Raw genomic sequence first — 20,925 nt, forward strand, 5'->3', positions numbered from 1 at the left:
AGCAAAGTAAGTAAAGAGAAAGTAGACAGGATAATTGAAGAATGTAGTTGAAATTAGAATTAGAAAAAAAGAAACACTAAAATTGCCAAATAAAACTAAAAGTTAGTATTTTAAAAATACCATTAAAATAGACAAAACTGCCAATAATGGCTGGAAAAAACATAGAAGAAATAAACACGTTCAGTAACAGAAATGTGAAATGGATAGAACTCAAACACGGAGAAGAGGAAAAATTTACCAGGAAATAGCCTTGCTCCTGATCTTAAAGGAAAACTTTTTAATTTCTCCCATTAAGTATGATGTTATCTCAGGATTTTTCATAAATGTGCTTTTTTAGGTTGAGGAAGTTCTTTTCTTAATTTGAGGAGTGTTTTTATCATAAAAGGCTGACAGATTTTTGTTAATTTTTTTTTTCTGTGTGTATTGAGTTGATTATGTTGGTTATGCCCTTTGCTCTGTTAAAGTGGTATATTACGTTGATTTCTGCATGCTTGAATAATCTTGCATTCTTGGGACAAATTCCATTAGATTTGATTATGGTGTATAATCTTTTTTTATATGTGGCTGAATCTTTTTACTAATATTTTTTGAGAATTTTTGTGCCTATATTCATAGGGACTATTGGTCTGTAGTTTTCTTTTTTATGATATCTTTGTTTGTAGTACTGGCCTCATAGAATTTTTTGGAAAGTATTCCATCCTCTTCTATATTTTGGAAGAGTTTGTAAATGATTAATTAATTCTGTAAAATTTGGTAGAGTTCTCCATTGAAATCATTTGAGCTTGGGATTTCCTTTGTGGAATATTTTTTGATTAGTGATTTGGTGTCTACCCTTTATAGATCTATTCAGATTTCCCATTTATTTTAAGTCAATTTTGGTAGTTGTTATCTTTTTAAGAATTTGTTCATTTCATCTAAGTTATCTAATTTTTTAGCATACAGATATTCCCAGGATTCCTTTATAATCATTTTTATTTCTGTATGGGGTGGTGGACGTGTTTGCTTCCACCAAGAGCGTGCGCCTTGTCCAGCTCGAGTATGGCTGTAGGTATCCCTGGGCAGCGACCCCTCCTGGCTCAGTGTGGGGACAGGAATCTACTAGGGCTCCGTAGCCAACTTGCTAGGCCTCAGTCTGTCCAGCACTAGTTTAAGAGTGGGAGAATCTAGCTTCAAACTGTACCTCTGCTTGTGATCTTGCACAAGCCTCAACCTGGCTTTGGGCCTTGGTACCCATCTTGGCTGATTGATTAAGATGCCCTGCAAGTTTCCTTTTAGTTTTGACAGTGTTTCCTATATTCACCTAGGGCAGGGATTCTAAACTGATTTTAGATATTAGGGGCCTCTTTGAGAATTGTTTGCCCTTTTCTTAGAAGCATGCTTGACTGGGTGCAGTGGCTCACACCTGTAATCCCAGCACTTTGGGAAGGGGAGGCAGGCAGATCACTTGAGGCCAGGAGTTCAAGACCAACCTGGCCAACATGGTGAAACCCCGTCTCTACTAAAAATACAAAAATTAGCTGGGCATGGTGGTGTGTGCCTGTAATCCTGGCTACTTGGGAGGCTGAGGCAGTAGAATCGCTGGAACCTGGGAGACAGAGGCTGCAGTGAGCAGAGATCATGCCACTGAACTCCAGCCTAGGTGACAGAGTGAGACTCCATCTCAAAAAAAAAAAAAAAAAAAAAAAAAATTACAATACTGTGAATAGCCCAACTTAGAAGTTAGGAAAGCCCAGTTGAAGCAAGAGATGGGTAGTGCTTCATCTAGCCAAAGAGTTCGAAGTGGTTCTGGAAATTTTGGTGGTGGTCTTGGAGGTGGCTTCAGTGGGAATGACAACTTTGGTCGTGGAGGAAACTTCAGTGGTTGTGGTGGCTTTGGTGGCAGCCGTGGTGGTGGTGGATATGGTGACAGTGGGGATGGCTATAATGGATTTGGTAATGATGGAAGCAATTTTGGAGGTAGTGGAAGCTACAATGATTTTGGCAATTACAACAATCGGTCTTCAAATTTTGGACTCACGAAGGGAGGCAACTTTGGAGGCAGAAGCTCTGACCCCTATGGTGGTGGAGGCCAATACTTGGCCAAACCACAAAACCAAGGTGGCCATGGAGGTTCCAGTAGCAGTAGTAGCTATGGCAGTGGCAGAAGATTTTAATTACTGCCAGGAAACAAAGCTTAGCAGGAGAGGAGAGCCAGAGAAGTGACAGGGAAGCTACAGGTTACAACAGATTTGTGAATGCAGCCAAGCACAGTGGTGGCAGGGCCTAGCTCCTACAAAGAAGACATACTTTAGACAAATATTCATGTGTATAGGCAAAAAAACTCAAGGACTGTATTTGTGACTAATTGAATAACACATTTTAGTTTCTGTTCTGTGGAAAGTATAAAGCATTCCAACAAAGTGTTTTAAAGTAGATTTTTTTTTTGCACCCTTGCTGTTGATTGCTAAATGTCATAGTCTGATAATGATGCTGAGTAAATCTGTCTTTTCTTTTTTAAAAATGTACTTCTAGTTATAATTTTTGTCTTAAAGTCTATGTATTAGGGTACTCCAGAGGAACAGAACCAATGAAACAAAACCAATGCTAGGGAATTGGCTTGTGTGATTGTAGGGATGGACAAATCTGAAATTTGCAGGGCATGCTGGCAGGCTGGAGATTCAGGAAAGAGTTGATGTTGCAGTTTTGAGTTCAAAGGCAGTCTGGAGTCAGAATACCTCCTTCCTCTGTGGGACCTCAGTCTATTTCCTCTTAAGGCTTTCAACTGATTGGATGAAGCCCACCTGCATCATGAAGGGTAATCTCTTTTACTCAAAGTCCACTAATTTAAATATCAATTTTTTATATATATATATATATATATATTTTTTTTTTGGTTTGTTTGTTTGTTTTGTTTTGGTTTTTTTTGTTTTTTGAGATGGAGTCTCACTCTATTGCCAAGGCTGGAGTGCAATGGTGCTATCTCGGCTCACTACAACCTCTGCTGCCCATGTTCAAGCAATTCTCCTGCCTCAGCCTCCCAAGTAGCTAGGACTACAGGCACCCACCACCACACCTGGCTAATTGTTTGTATTTTTAGTAGAGATGAGGTTTCACTATGTTGGCCAGGCTGGTTTCGAACTCCTGACCTCAGGTGATCCAACCACTTTGGCCTCCCAAAGTGCTGGGATTACAGGCATGAGACACCATGGCCAGCCAGCATCCTAATTTTGTTTTGTAGAACTGCCCCTTCATGTAATGGACTCTCAGTCATAATGTCCATTATTTCTCATGAGTGTGTAGACAGGAACAACTCATGAATGGGAGGATTGGGAGCTGTGAGTATTTGGGTAAGAGTGAGGGAGGCCGGGCGCGTGGCTTATGCCTGTAATGCCAGCACTTTGGGAGGCCGAGGTGGGCAGATGACAAGGTCAGGAGATCGAGACCATCCTGGCTAACACGGTGAAACCCCGTCTCTACTAAAAACACAAAAAATCAGCCAGGCATGATGGCGGGTGCCTGTAGTCCCAGCTACTGGGGAGGCTGAGGCAGGAGAATGACGTGAACCTGGGAGGTGGAGCTTGCAGTGAGCCGAGGTGGTGCCACTGCACTCCAGCCTGGGCGACAGAGTGAGACTCTGTCTCAAAAAAAAAAAAAAAAAAGAGTGAGAGAATCCAGGGTTTTAATGTTCAAGGATATTGGTTCATACTGGGCAAATCTTAATTCCATTCTCTTATTAGTGCGAAGATTTGCCTTGCTAAGGAAATAAATTATTATTTTCCATTTGGGCATTATAAATGAGAAGGTATTTAAAAGGTCCAGCTGGTATAAATAAACTATCAATTCTGTTATATATCATGACACTATAGCTCCATAAGATTAAGAACATAAATTCTATGTAGCACCAAATGTAGGGAACCTCAAGAGAGATATAGCCAGGACATGATCTTTGAAGAAATGTTAAACTTGCATTTTTACCTTTCCAATAACTCTGAATGATTTTGCATATTTGAATTCTATTGTGTTAGTTTTGATCCTGCCCTGCATGTTAGCATAATCAATATACAGATATTTAGTTTCTCTGTTGCATAATATATTGTTAAAGGGAGCCAAATAAGATATGATTCTTTTTTCAAGGTTTTCATAAAGAAGTTGTATAAAAGTTGAAATGTGATTTTATAGTCAATGGGTAGAGGCTAAGTGTCTGGTGTTGGCAAGACTACATTCCCCACAGTGTGGAAAAAGGTTAGGGCCAGAGCTTTGAGTAGAAGGAATCTGAAGGTGCTGGTTCCATGTTTCCAATAAAGTTAATGTCTTTGCTCCTCCATATCACCAGCTTCATTGTTCCAATTAAGATAAGGCTGGGTGGTGGCAGGGTTGAGTGGTAAAGACCCTAGGCTACAATGGCGGGATAAATATGTTCCCAAGTGCCAGATGCCTTGTGTTCTGCCTGTGTGTGTTGAGAGGGAGGGCTTCCTAATGACAGTTTTATTTAAGTACTGGGTTCCTGAAGTGCCAGTATGATAATGTGTGAGTGTGGGAGTGAATATTTTGAGCTGCATGTCCCCAGGGAGAGATGATATGTTCCATTCCAGAGTGTGGGCCTTAAGACATTGAGTGAAAACGTTATGGGGTGGAAAACAGTGAGGATCATTAACTTCCTGTTTGTTTGGTAATGGCCTGTGAAGGAAAGATGCTTGAGAAAATCTTGGAGTACCCAGTGAACCCATAAGCAGTTCATTTAAAAAAAAAAAAAAAAGAATCTACATTGTACCAAGTATACGATGGCCCTAAAGGTACAAGTGAGTTTTATGAGCAGGTAGATTATACTCCCAGCCCATGAAATATCTTGTTTTTGTTGTGTTGTCACAGAATTTGAAATCCACACTTATGGCTTCTTTGAGAATTCCTGAAGACCAGATGTCTAATATTGGAAAAATTATTGCCTGGTTTGCGCAAGTTCTCCAGTGAAACATGTTTTAGGACTAATTTTAAACAAGCTGCTTTAACTCATTTGCCCTGAAGGACAGTGGGGAATGAAAATTTTCCCATTAGGCAGAACTTGAGGAAAATTGTCTATTTTACCTGCAAGCAAAGATAGCCTAATTCATGGATTTGGGAGTGGTTGGAATGACCTTCTTGTATTGCAAGGGTAGTGGAATAAGTAAGACTAGAAAGTTGGCGAGAACAAGTTTTAGAGAAGGACAACGTGAATGGAAATTCTATTATGACATATTAATTTGCCAAGAATAATTTATTGACAGCTGGGTGCAATGGCTCATGCTTATAATACCAGCACTTTGGGAGGCTGAAGCAGGAGGATGGCTTAAGCCCAGGGGTAGGAGACCAACCTGGGCAACATAGTGAAACCCCATCTCTACACACACACACACACACACACACACACACACACACACACACACACACACACACACAGAATAATTTGTTGGGCCGGGCGCGGTGACTCACACCTGTAATCCCAGCACTTTAGGAGGCCGAGGTGGGTGGATCACGAGGTCAGGGGATCGAGACCATCCTGGCCAACATGGTGAAACCCTGTCTTTACTAAAAATACAAAAATTAGCTGGATGTGGTGGCATGTGCCTGTAATCCCAGCTACTTGAGAGGCTGAGGCAAGAGAATCACTTGAACCAGGGAGTCAGCGGTTGCAGTGAGCTGAGATCGCACCACTGTACTCCAGCCTGGCAACAGAGGAAGACTCTGTCTAAAAAAAAAAAAAAAAAAAAAAGTGTTGAATAAATGGATACATAATGTGAGATTATTCATGTTTCATGTAACTGTTTATCAGGGGTCCTCAGTATAGAAGATATCCTTAATAATCAGTTGGACCAGATCTGTCACTCTGTAAATTCCATCTATCTTCTTGCTCAGGCAGTCCATTAACCAAGTAATGGGCTTGATATAGCCATAGTCTTAGACACAGAAACTATGCATAAATTTAACCATAGTGACTTTTGACTTTTAAGTGTCCTGGTTGCTATAAGACTAATTTAGTCCCATGTTACAAAAGAACCGAATAGATCATTTGGGACATTTTTCCTCATTACTATGCTGTTATAATGAACTTAGACTCGGTTTTTTATTGTAGTAAAATATACATCACATAAAGTTTACCTATTTATTTATTTATTTATTTATTTAGACAGGGTCTCATTCTGTTACCCAGGCTGGAGTGCATTGGTGCCATCTCGGCTCACTGCAACCTTTGCCTCCCAGGCTCAAGTGATTCTCCTGCCTCAGCCTCCCAAGTAGCTGGGATTACAGGCGTGTGCCATGACACCCACCCAATTTTTAGCAGAGATGGGGTTTCACCATGTAGGCCAGGTTGGTCTTGAACTCTGGACCTCAGGTGATCACCTTCTTCACCCTCCCAAAGTGCTAGGATTACAGGCGTGAGCCACCACACCCGGCCAAATTTACCATTTTAACCATTTTAAAGTGTACATTTCAGTGACATTAAGTATGTTCACATTGTTGTGGATTCCTTACCACTATTCATCTTCAGAACTTGAAAAAAAATTACGTGGTCTAAAATGTCATGTTTTTCAGGTTTTTTTTTTTTGAGACAGGGTCTTGCTCGGTTGCCTAGGCTAGACTGCAGTGGTGCAGTCATGACTCACTGCAGCTTTGACCTCCTAAGCTCAAGTGATCCTCCTGTCTCAGCCTCCCAGAGTGCTGGGATTTATGGGTGTGAGCCACTATGTCCAGCCTAGAATCTTTTTTTTTTTTTTTTTTTTTTTTTTTTTTTTTTGACAGGATCTCACTCTGGTTGCCCAGGCTGGAATGCAGTGGTGTGATCTCAGCTTACTGCAGGCTTGATCTTCCTGGCTCAGGTGATTCTCCCACCTCAGCCTTCTGAGTAGCTGGGATTATAAGTTTGTGCCACCATGCCTGGATAAGTTTGTATTTTTAGTAGAGATGGGTTTCACTATGTTGCTCAGGCTGGTCTCACTCCTGGACTCAAGCAATCCGCTCGCCTCAGCCTCCCAGAGTGCTGGGATTACAGGCGTAAGCCACCGTGCCCGACCTAGAATTTTGTAATCATCCCATTAGACTTGCTTTTTTCATCCACCATGTCTTTTTTTTTTTTTTTTTTTTTTTTTTTTGAGACGGAGTCTCGCTCTGTTGCCCAGGCTGGGGTTCAGTGGCGCGATCTCGGCTCACTGCAGGCTCCGCTCCCCCCCGGGGCTCATGCCATTCTCCTGCCTCAGCCTCCCGCATAGCTGGGACTACAGGCGCCCGCCATCTCGCCTGGCTAATTTTTTGTATTTTTAGTAGAGACGGGGTTTCACCGTGTTAGCCAGGATGGCCTCGATCTCCTGACCTCGTGATCCGCCCGCCTTGGCCTCCCAAAGTGCTGGGATTACAGGCTTGAGCCACGGCAACCGGCCCATCCACCATGTCTTGTTAATATCAGCTTTGATGGACTTGTCGAATATCTTATGGTCATCTTAGCAAAGAATACTATATTCTTCCTGCCTGTTTTAGGAACTTACTTCCCACTACAAGAAGTAAGAAAATATATTAATGCCTATGTATCTACTTACCTCTTGTATTACCATCTCTAGAGGCATCTTGTCTTATAAAGTTGAAGATGCAACTACGTTTCAAGGCTGGGGATTTCCCTTGCTGTATGCAGTATAAGCCCTGAGCTTATGTTCTTTGCAGCATTGTCAAAACACACAGGTTTGGGGACCAAGTTGGTGTAGGTGGTATTTAAGATTCTACTGTGTAACAGTTTTGCTTCCCGTTCTTATCATTATGCACTCCACTGGTTTGTTTTTGTGTTTAAATGGGGGAATACTTTCATCAAGCAATTAAAAAATGGACCTGTTCAATTGAGAGTTGAGATTTGTATCTGGTCACCTCAGTCTCTTCATAAGACTAAAAAAATTGATGAAAGATGGGTATTAGTTTGCCTGCAATTTTTGAAACTGTCTGTGAAGATAAAATAGGGTTAATTTTCACTTTAGCTACCTTGAAAATATATACATATAATTGTACCCCATCTCAGTTGTAAAATATAATGGGAGCCATTACAGTCCAAAAGATGGGAAAATGTAAAGGCTGCCCAGGCAGTTCTCTCAAAAGCTAATATCACACAGAAATGAAGTTTTACATAAAGAACATAGCTTATTTGTGGTATTGGCTAAACACAAAAGTATGAAATGCATAATAGAGGAGGATTGTTAACGCAAGACAGCTATTACACAGGCTTATAATGAACAGCACAAATAATGCTATCTGTATTTGCCTAATCATTGTGTTGTAGCATTAATATTTTTCAAGCACTTATTTTTTATTTCTTTCATTGTTTTATATAGGGTATGTTGGCTTATGATATAATTAACCACTTTGTTCACAGTATTTATTGGTAATATACAGATAGAGCTCACTTAGAGATTTTATACTTGTAGCCAGTTGGAGTCAGAGCTGACTTTCAATTGTCTCCTTTTAAGGAGTAGGTAAGTACTTTTTGTAATGTTAGACCAAGGCATTAAACATATTTATGCACAGAAAGGAGAGAGTACATGCATGAAATAGTCAAGGGTTGGGAGGTAGTGAACAGCAGTTGTTTAGCTCTGCTCATCAGTATATTTCACATCTAATAATAGCATTCCAACTTTTCCGTGTAGAATTGTCCTTCCCATTCATAGTGCCCTAAGTTGCCTAAACATATAAACATGAGAAAATTAAGGATGGGACAGTTGGGGGCTGTGATCATTACTGTAAATCTTGGGGAACTGAGGCATTTTGTGCACTGGGATTTGGTTTATATTGAGCCATTTTTTGGGTTATTTTTTTAAAAAAATTCATTTTCAACAAGTTATAGTTGTGTATCTATGTATGCACAACTATAACTTGTATATATGTTACATATATATAGTTATGTAAACTATATATATAACTATATATAGTTATGTAAACTATATATATAACTATATATAGTTATGTAAACTATATATAACTATATAATTACGTAAACGATATATAAAGTTACGTAAACTATATACATAACCATCCACACAGTTACGCAAACTGTATACATAACCATCCACACACTTACGCAAACTGTATACATAACCATCCACACACTTACGCAAACTGTATACATAACCATCCACACACTTACGCAAACTGTATACATAACCATCCACACACTTACGCAAACTGTATACATGACCATCCACACAGTTACGCAAACTGTATACATGACCATCCACACAGTTACGCAAACTGTATACATAACCATCCACACACTTACGCAAACTGTATACATAACCATCCACACAGTTACGCAAACTGTATACATAACCATCCACACAGTTACGCAAACTGTATACATAACCATCCACACAGTTACGCAAACTGTATACATAACCATCCACACAGTTACGCAAACTGTATACATAACCATCCACACAGTTACGCAAACTGTATACATAAACAAAAAAAACATAACCATCCACACAGTTACGCAAACTGTATACATAACCATCCACACAGTTACGCAAACTGTATACATAACCATCCACACACTTACGCAAACTGTATACATAACCATCCACACAGTTACGCAAACTGTATACATAACCATCCACACAGTTACGCAAACTGTATACATAACCATCCACACACTTACGCAAACTGTATACATAACCATCCACACAGTTACGCAAACTGTATACATAACCATCCACACACTTACGCAAACTGTATACATAACCATACACACACTTACGCAAACTATACATAACCACGTACAGTTACGCAAACTGTATATATATAACTATGTACAGTTATGCAAACTATATATATAACTATATACAGCTATGCAAACTATATAACTATATAGTTATGTAAGCTATATATAACTGTATATACAGTTATGTAAACTATGTATATATAACTGTATATAGTTATGTAAACTATACACATAACTGTATATACAGTTATGTAAACTATACACATAACTGTATATACAGTTATGTAAACTATACACATAACTGTATATACAGTTATGTAAACTATACACATAACTGTATATACAGTTATGTAAACTATATACATAACTATAGTTATGTAAACTATATAAAAAACTATATATAGTTATGTAAACTATATATATCACTGTATATACAGTTATGTAAACTATATATATCACTGTATATACAGTTATGTAAACTACATATATATAACTATATGGATATATATATATATAGTTTTGTAAACTATATATATAGGTTTTTTTTTTGACTTGGTGTCTTGCTCTGTCACCCAGGCTGGAGTGCAGTGGCATGATCTTGGCTCACAGTAGCCTCGATCTCCTGGGCTCAAGCAATGTTCCCACCTCAGCCTCCTGAGTAGCTGGAATTACAGGTGGGCACCACCACACTCGACTAATTTTTTTATTTTTATTTTTATTTTTTTTTTGTAGAGACGATGTCTCACTATGTTGCCCAGGCTGGTCTTGAACTCCTGGGCTCAAGCAATCCTCCTGCCTCAGTCTTCCAAAGTGCTGGGGTTACGGGCAGGAGCCACCGTGTCCAGCTTGTTGTATATATTTATGGGGTACAAAGTGATGTTATAATTTATGATTTGATTGTAATAATCAAATCAACCAAATTAACAAATTCATAATCTCAAATACTTATTTTTTGTGGTGAGAACATTTGAAATCTACTCTCAGTGATTTTGAAGTGCACAATATACTATTATTAACTATATTCACCACATTGTGTTAATAGATCTTGAAAAAACCTTATTCTTCTAGTCTGAGGCTCTGTACCCTTTACAATCATCTCCCCATTTCCCCCAACACCCCAGCCTCTGGTAACCACCATTCTACTATCTGCTTCTATGAGTTTGATTGTTTTAGAGTCTACATATAAGTGAGAACATGTGGTATTTGTCTTTCTGTGTAGACTTATTTTAATTTAGGATAATGTTCTTCAGTTTCACCCACGTTGTCACAACTGACTGAATTTCTTTCTTTTTAATTTTTTCTCTGGAGTGTCTGGTTTATTGAAAGTCCTGATCATGCAGCAGGAACCGAATTGTTGGGAACTGTAGGGCTGAACAGGAGAGGGATGTCTAGGTATCAGAAGTTAAAAGGAGGTCAGCTGAGCAGCCAGAGCAGCATTAGGACCAGGTTGAGCAGGATGAATTTCTTTCTTTTTAAGGGCTGAATAGTATTCCATTGTACATAACTAAACACACATTTTCTTTATCCATTCATTTGTTGATGGACAGTTAGATTGATTCCACAACTTGGCTATTGTGAATAGTTGATGCAATGAACATAGGAGTGCAGACATCTCTTCAACATACTGATTTCAATTGTTTGAGTAAATACCCAGAAGTGGGATTGCTGGGTCATATGTTAATTCTATTCTAATTTTTTGAGGCATCTCTATAATGTTGTCCATAATGTCTGTACTAATTTACCTTCCTGCTAACAGTGTACAAGGGTTTCCTTTTCTCCACATCCTTGCCAACACTTGTTATCTTTCATTTTTTTGACAATGGCCATTCCGACAGGTGTGAGATTGTGTCTGGAATTGGTGAGTTCTTGGTCTCACTGACTTCAAGAATGAAGCTGCAGACCCTCGTGGTGACTGTTACAGTTCTTTTTTTTTTTTTTTTTTTTTTTTTGAGACAGTCTCGCTCTGTCACCCAGGATGGAGTGCAGTGGTGTGATCTTGGCTCACTGCCACCTCTGCCTCCTGGGTTCAAGCAATTCTCCTGTCTCAGCCTCCTGAGTAGCTGGGACTACAGGTGCATGCCACCATGCCCGGCTAATTTTTTTGTATTTTTAGTAGAGATGGGGTTTCACTATGTTAGCCAGTATGGTCTTGATCTCCTGACCTCTTGATCCGCCCACCTCGGCCTCCCAAAGTGCTGAGATTACAGGCGTGAGCCACCACACCCGGCCTGACTGTTATAGTTTTTAAAGGCGGCGTGTCTGGAGTTTGTTCCTTCTGATGTTCGGATGTGTTCAGAGTTTCTTCCTTCTGGTGGGTTCGTGGTCTCGCTGGTTCACGGGTGAAGCTACAGACCTTTGTGGTGAGCGTTACAGCTCATAAAGGCAGTGTGGACCCAAAGAGTTAGCAGTAGCAAGATTTATTGCAAAGAGCAAAAGAACAAAGCTTCCACAACGTGGAAGGGGACCCAAGCAGGTTGCCACTGCTGGCTGGGGCAGCCTGCTTTTATTCTTTTATCTGGCCCCACCCACATTCTGCTGATTGGTCCATTTTACAGAGAGCCGATTGGTCTGTTTTACGAAGAGCTGATTGGTCTATTTTGACAGGGTGCTGATTGGTGCGTTTACAATCCCTGACCTAGACACAAAAGTTCTCCACCTCCCCACTAGGTTAGCTAGATACAGAGTGCTGATTGGTGTATTTACAAACCCTGAGCTAGACACACAGTGCTGATTGGTGCATTTACAAACCTTGAGCTAGATACAGAGTGCCAATTGGTGTATTCACAATCCCTTAGCTAGACGTAAAGGTTCTCCAAGTCCCCACCAGATTAACTAGATACAGAGTGGCGATTGGTGCATCCACAAACCCTGAGCTCGACACAGAGTGCTGATTAGTGTGTTTACAATCCCCTAGCTAGACATAAAGGTTCTCCAAGTCCCCACTAGACTCAGGAGCCCAGCTGGCTTCACCCAGGGGATCCCGCACTGGGGCCACAGGTGGAGCTGCCTGCCAGTCCTGTGCTGTGCGCCCGCACTCCTCAGCTCTTGCGCGGTCGACGGGACCGGGCGCCGTGGAGCAGGGGGCGGCACCCATCGGGGAGGCTCTGGCTGTGTGGGAGCCCACTGTGGGGTGGCTCAGGCATGGCAGGCTGCAGGTCCCGAGCCCTGCCCCGTGGGGAGGCAGCTGAGGCCCAGTGAGAATTTGAGTGAGGCCCAGTGAGAATTTGAGTGTGGCCCAGGCGGGTTGGCAGTGTTGGGGGACCCAGCACACCTTCTGCAGCTGCTGGCCCGGGTGCTAAGCCCCTCACTGGCTGGGGCCAGTGGCACCGGCCGGCCACTGTGAGCACAGGGCCTGCCGAGCCCACGCCCACCCAGAACTCACACTGGCCCACAAGCGCCACGTGCAGCCCTGGTTCCTGCCCACGCCTCTCCCTCCACACCACCCTGCAAGCAGAGGGAGCTAGCCCCAGCCTTGGCCAGCCCAGAGAGGGGCTCCCACAGTGCAGTGGCAGGCTGAAGGGCTCCTCAAGCATAGCCAGGGCAGACACTGAAGCCAAGGAGGCACTGAGAGCGAGCGAGGGCCGCCAGCATGTTGTCACCTCTCAAGATGATACTCATTGTGGTTTTAATTTGCATTTTTCTAATGGTTAGTAACATTGAGCTTTTTTTTTGTATACCTGTTGGCCATGTGTGTGTCTTGAGAAACATTCAGGTCCTTGTCCGTTTTTTAAATAGGGTTATTTGTTTTCTTGCTAAAGAGTTGTTTGAATTCCTTATGTATTTTGAATATTAGCCCCCTATGAGATACATGGCTTGTAGGTATTTTCTGCCAAACTGTAGAGCATCTGTTCACTCTGTTAGTTGTTTCCTTTATTGTGCAGAAGCTTCTTAGTTTAATGTAATCCCATTTGTCTATTTTTGCTTTTGTTGCCTGTGCTTTTGAGGTCAAATCTGAAAAATCATTGCCTAGACCAATGTCCTGTAGTTTTTTTCCCCTCTGTTTTCTTCTAGTAGTTTTACAGTTTCATGTCTTATGTGTCTTTTTTTTTTTGGAGACAGAGTTTTGCTCTTGTTGCCCAGGCCAGAGAGCAGTGGCATGATCTCAGCTCACTGCAGCCTCTGCCTCCCATTATGTGTGTAAGTCTTTAACCCATTTTAGTTCATTTTTGTATATGGTATGAGATAAGGGTCCAATTTCATTCTTCTACATTTGGGTATCCAATTTTCCCAACACCATTTATTGGAGAGACTTTCCTTTTCCTATTGTGTATTTTTGGCACCTTTGTTGAATGTCAAATGACTGTATATGTATGAGTTCATTTCTGGGCTCTTTATTCTATTGGTCAATGTGTCTATTTTTATGTCAGTGCCATGCTGTTTAATTACTATCACTTTGTAGTATAGTTTGAAATTAGTAGTATGATGTCTCTACCTTTGTTTTTTTTTTTTTCCCTCATGATTGCCTTGGCTATTTTTTCTGTGGTTCCATATGAATTTTGGGATTTTTTCTTATTTATGTGAAGAATGACACTGGGATTTTGATAGAGATGGCAATGACACTGTAAATTGCTTTGGGTAGATGAATATTTCCACAATATTAATTCTTCCATCCCATAAACATGGGATATCTTTCCATTTATTTGTGTCTTCTTTAATTTCTTTCATTAATGTTTTATAGGGTTCCATGTACACGTCTTTTATCTCCTTGGTTATTTCTGATTATTTTATTCTTTAGTAGCTATTATAAATGGGATTGTTCTTTTGCTTTCTCTTTTGGATAGTTCATTATTAGTGTGTAGAAATGCTAATGATCTTTTTGTGTTGATTTTGTATCCTACAACTTTACCATATTCATTTATTAGTTCTAACAGTTTTTTGGTGGAATCTTTAGGATTTCTATATATGAGATTGTGTCATCAGCAAATACCAACAATTTTACTTGTTCCTTTCTTATTTGATGTCCTTTTTTCCCTCTTGACTAATTGCTCTGACTGGGACTTTCAGTAATATGTTGAATAGAAGTGGGAAGAATGGACATCCTTGTCTTGTTCTGGATTTCAGAGGAAAGGCTTTCAATTTTTCACTGTTTAGTATAATGTTACCTGAGGACTTGTCATATATGGCCTTTATTGTTTTGAGATATATTCCTTTTATACCCAATTTGTTGAGAGTTTCTTTTTTTTTTTTTTTTTTATCATGAAAGGGTGTTGAGCCATTTTAAAATTGTTGTTTATGACTGGTACCTGGAACCTTTTGTATTCTACTCATGGTTTTGTATTAAGTAGATAAATTCTTTTTTTCTCTTGAAACTTTATTTTTTAGGCCAGGCGCGGTGGCTCACGCCTGTAATCCCAGCACTTTGGGAGGCCAAGGCAGGTAGATCACGAGGTCAGGAGATCGAGACCATCCTGGCTAACACAGTGAAACCCCATCTCTACTAAAAATACAAAAAATTAGCCAGGTGAGGTGGCAGGTGCCTGTAGTCCCAGCTACTCGGGAGACTGAGGCAGGAGAATGGCGTGAATCCCAGGGGGTGGAGCCTGCAGTGAGCCAAGATCGTGCCACTGCACTCCAGCCTGGGCAACAGCGAGACTCTGTCTCAAAAAAAAAAAAAAAAAAAAGAAACTTTATTTTTTAATTCCCCCCAACTTTATTGAGGTATAATTGACAAATAAAAATTGTATATATTTGAGGTGTACAATGTAATGTTTTAATATATGTGTATATAAATATATATATACTATATACACACATGCATACATATACACATTGCAAAGTGATTACCATGATTAAAATAATTAACATATCTATCACCTCATGTAGTTTTTTTGTGGTGAGAACATTTAAATTTTATACTCTTAGTTTGATGCTCTGAATGTTCGTATACCCTCAAATACATATGTTGAAATCCTAACTCCAAGGTGATAGTATTAGGAGATGGGACTTTTTGGGAGGTGATTATGTCATGAGGTCAGAGCCCTAAGTAATGGGATTAGTGCCTTTCTAAAATGAGCCTAAGTGAGCTTGTTTACCCCTTCTACCGTGTGAGAGCACAGGGAGAAGTTACCATTTATGAACTAAGAAATAGTTCTGGTCTTACCAGATCTCAAATCTGCTGGCACCTTGATTTTAGGCTTAGATCTTAGATCTTAGACTTCTCAGTCTTCAGAACTGTGAGAAATTTCTATTGCCTATAAGCCATCCAATCTACTGTATTTTGTTATAACAGCCCAAACAAGCCCAAATGAACTTGTCCTCCTTCATTTCATGTGGTGGGGGCAACAGATTTTTGGGCAGTGGATAAGGGTCTGCCCATGTCATAAAGTACTTTGAAGAAGAAAGATTGGAAAATTTATTTCAAGGAATTTTAGGCTGGAAATTTTGTATAAGTTTAACAAGAGGAACTTCCACCTTCTGACTATCTAGTTTGCTAAGACACTGATTTGTTACCATGCTTGAAGGGAATCACTCCATAGGTCAGCTAGGTGATTTGTTCTTTTAGTAAAGACTCCTTTACAAGCAGCTGTACACCCATATCCTGGGCTTGAGAAACAGCCCTGTGGGTTGTTCCTGGCAGACACATGTCCAGATTGGCTGAGCAACTGCATGCCAGTGCTCCCAGCCAGAATAACAGCTCTGTGGCCCCAACCCCAAGTTGGCTGACCCACCTGAGAAACACACATGCACTCCCCACCTGATAAACAGCCTAGAAAGCCCATTTCTGGCAAAGTTCACTATTATCACAAACTCTCTCAGTCTAGGCCACTGAGAAACTCACAAACACTATTAGTGTGGATTGAGCTAGAAGGAACTAAATGGATACTATACTACTGCATCCACCTAGAACCAAGGCGAATGAACTCCATTGAGCCAATACCTATGAAAATGAATAAGTCTTTCCTTGCAAAACCTACTCTATAAAATTGTAAGAGGCAACTTTTCTACCAGATATATAGAAATCAATGTAGGGACACATCAACCATGAAAAAGCAAGGAAACATGTTACCTCAAAAGGAAAACAATAATTCTTCCATAACAGACTCTAATCATAAGGAAATATATGACATGCTAAAAAAGAATTCAAAATAATAATCTTAAGGAAACTCAGTGAGATATAAGAGAATGCAGATAGATGAGTCAACAAAATTAGGAACAGAATTCATTATTTGAATGAGAAATTCAATGAAGAGATAGATATCATAAAGAGAGCCAAACAGAAACCTTAGAGCTGAAGAATTCAATGAATGAAATAAAAAACACAACTGAGAGCTTCAACAACAGACTAGCCCAAGCAGAAGAAAAGAATTTCTGAACTTGAAGACAGGACTTTTGAAATAACATAGGCAGATTAAAAAAGAAAAGAGAAAAAAAGGAATGAAGAAAGCCTACAGAATTTGTGGAATTCCATTTTCCATTAAGTGCACAATATACATATTATGGGTGTTCTGGAAAGAGAAGAAAGGGAAAAGGTAAGGAAAACATATTTAATAAAATAATGTCAGAAAACTTCCCAAGTCTTGGGAGAGATGGACATTCAGGTCCAGGAAGCTCAAAGAACTCCAGATTGATTCAGCCCAAACAGGTCCTCTCTGAGGCACATTATAGTCAACTTGTCAAAAGTCAAAGACAAAGAATTTTAAAAGCAGCAAGAGAAAAGCATTAAGTCACATATAAGGGAATTGCCATTAGCTATGAATCTCCATTAGACTATCATCTTTCTCAGCATAAACCTTACAGGTCAGGAGAGAATGGTATGACATATTTAAAGTACTGAAATAAAAATAAAACTCTGCCAATTAAGAATATCATACCCAGCAATATTATCCTTCAGAAATGAAGGAGAGGCTGAATGTCATGGCTAATGCCTGTAACCCCAGTACTTTGGGAGGCTGAGGTGGGAGGATCGCTTGAGCCCAGGAGTTCAAGACTAGCCTAGGCAACATAGTGAGACCCTGTCTCTACCAAAATATAAAAAATTATCTGGGCATGGTGGCGTGTGCCTGTAGCCCCAGCTAGCCAAAAGACTGGGTGAGAGAATTGGTTGAGTCTGGGAAGTCGAGGCTATAGTGAGCCATGATTGTGCCAGTGCACTCCAGACTAGGTAACAGAATGAGAGCCTGTCAAAAAAAAAAATGAAGAAGAAATAAGATCTTCAAGACCATCCTGGCTAACACGGTGAAACCCCGTCTCTACTAAAAATACGAAAAATTAGGTGGGCATGGTGGCAGGCACCTGTAGTCCCAGCTACTCGGGAGGCTGAGGCAGGAGAATGGTGTGAACCCAGGAGGCAGAGCTTGCAGTGAGCTGACATCATCACACTGCACTCAAGCCTGGGAGACAGAGCAAGACTCTGTCTCAAAAAAAAAAAAAAAAAAAAAAAAAAAAAAAAAAAAAAGATTTTACACAGACAAACAAAAACTAAGAATTTATTACTACTAGACTGGCCTTACATGAACTGCTCAAGGGAGTCTTATGTCTGGAAGTGAAAAGACAATAACCACCATCATGAAAACATAAAATGATAAAACTCACTAGAAGAGCCAATACACAAAGGAGAAAGAGAATAAAATCTTATCACTACAGAAAACCACCTACCTGCAAAAATAATAAGACAGAAAGTAAGGAACAAAGGAACTATAAAAGAACCAGAAAGGCCAGGCGTGGTGGCTCATGCCTGTAATCCCAGCACTTTGGGAGGCTGAGGAGGGTGGATCACGAGGTCATGAGATCGAGACCAGCCTGACCAACATGGTGAAACCCAGTCCCCACTAAAAATAGAAAAATTAGCTGGGCATGGTGGCAGGCACCTGTAATCCCAGCTACTCAGGAGGCTGAGGCAGGAGAATTGCTTGCACCTGGGAAGTGGAGGTTGCAGTGAGCCGAGATTGCGCCACTGCACTCCAGCCTGGTGATGGAGCGAGACTCCATCTCAAAAAAAAAAAAAAAAAAGAAAACCAGAAAACAATAAAAAAAATGACAAGAGTAAGTCCTCACCTATCAATAATAACCTTCAGTGTAAATTAATTTCCCCATTTAAAAGGTTTAGACTAGTTGAATGGATAAAAAACAAAACCCAACTATATGATGCCCACAATAAACTCACCTCAGCTGTAAAGACACACATAGACTGAAGTGAAGGAATGGAAAAAGATAATACATGCCAAGGGAAACAAAAGCAAGGAATAGCTCTACTTAGATAAAACAGACTTCAAGTAAAAAGCTATAGACAAAGAAGGACATTATATAATAATAAAGGAATCAATTTAGTAAGATAATATAACAATTGTAAATGTATATGTACCCAATACCACAACACTCATATTTATAAAGCAAATATTATTAGATCTAAGGTGATAGACCCCAATACAATAATCACTGGGGATTTCAACACCCCACTTTCAGCACTGGACAGATATCTAAACAGAGAATCAACAAAAAAACTTTGGTTTAAAACTGTACCATAGACCAAATGAACCTAACAGACATTTACACAGCATTTCATCCTGTAGCTGAATGGTACACATTCTTTTCTTTGGCATGTGGGACATTCTTCAGGACTGATCATATGTTAGGACATGAAACAAGTCTCAAAAAGTACTCATCTGACAAAGGGCTAATATCCAGAATCTACAAAGAACTCAAACAAATTTACAAGAAAAAAAACCCATCAAAAAGTGGGCAAAGGATATGAACAGACACTTCTCAAAAGAAGACATTTATGCAGCCAAAAGACACATGAAAAAATGCTCATCATCACTGGCCATCAGAGAAATGCAAATCAAAACCACAATGAGATACCATCTCACACCAGTTAGAATGGTGATCATTAAAAAGTCAGGAAACAACAGGTGCTGGAGAGGATGTGGAGAAATAGGAACACTTTTACACTGTTGGTGGGACTGTAAACTAGTTCAACCATTGTGGAAGACAGTGTGGAGATTCCTCAGGGATATAGAACTAGGAATAGCATTTGACACAGACATCCCATTACTGGGTATATACCCAAAGGATTACAAATCATGCTGCTATAAAGACACATGCACACGTATGTTTATTGAGGCACTACTCACAATAGCAAAGACTTGGAACCAAGCCAAATGTCCAACAATGATAGAATGGATTAAGAAAGTGTGGCACATATACACCATGGAATACTATTCAGCCATAAAAAATGATGAGTTCATGTCCTTTGTAGGGACATGGATAAAGCTGGAAACCATCATTCTCAGCAGACTATCACAAGGACGAAAAACCAAACGCTGCATGTTCTCACTCATAGGTGGGAATTGAAAAATGAGAACACTTGGACACAGGAAGGGGAACATCACACACTGGGGCTTGATGTGGGGTGCGGGAGGGGGGACGGATAGCATTAGGAGATATACCTAATGTAAATGACGAGTTAATGGGTGCAGCACACCAATATGGCACATGTATACATATATAACAAACCTGCACGTTGTGCACATGTACCCTAGAACTTTAATAAAATTGAAATCATATCATGTATCTTATATGACCCAAATGAATAAAACTAGACATCAATAACAAGAGGAACATTTGAAACTATGCAAACTCGTGGAAATTAAACAACATGCTCCTGAAAGTGTGAAGGAAGAAATTAAGAATGAAATTAAATAATTCCTTGAAACAGTGCTGCAGTGAACATTTGCATGCATGGATCTTTATAATAGAATGATTTATATTCCTTTGGCTATATACCCAGTAATGGGATTACTGGGTCAAATGGTACTTCTGCCTCTAGGTCTGAGAAATTACCACACTGTCTTCCATAACAGTTGAGCTAACTGAATTCCCACCAACAGTGTAAAAGCTTTCTTATTTCTCTGCAACCTCTCCAGCATCACCATTCCAACTAGTGTGAGATGGTATCTCACTGTGGTTTTGATTTTCATTTCTCTAATGATCAGTGATGTTGAGCTTTTTTACATATGTTTGTTGGCTGCATATTATATCTTCTTTTGAGAAGTGTCTGTTCATGTCCTTTGCCCACTTTTTAATGGGATTGTTTGTTTTTTTCTTGTAAGTTTAAGTTCTTTGTAGATTCTTGATATTAGGACTTTGTCAGATGGATAGATTGCAAAAATTTACTCTATTTCTGTAAGTTGCCTGTTCAGTCTGATGATAGTTTCTTTTGCTGTGCAGAAGCTCTCTAGTTTAGATCTCATTTGTCAATTTTTGCTTTTGTTGCAATTGCTTTT

The sequence above is a fragment of the Nomascus leucogenys genome, chromosome 13 (genome assembly GCF_006542625.1).
Source record: "Nomascus leucogenys isolate Asia chromosome 13, Asia_NLE_v1, whole genome shotgun sequence".
Classification (NCBI taxonomy): Eukaryota; Metazoa; Chordata; class Mammalia; order Primates; family Hylobatidae; genus Nomascus; species Nomascus leucogenys.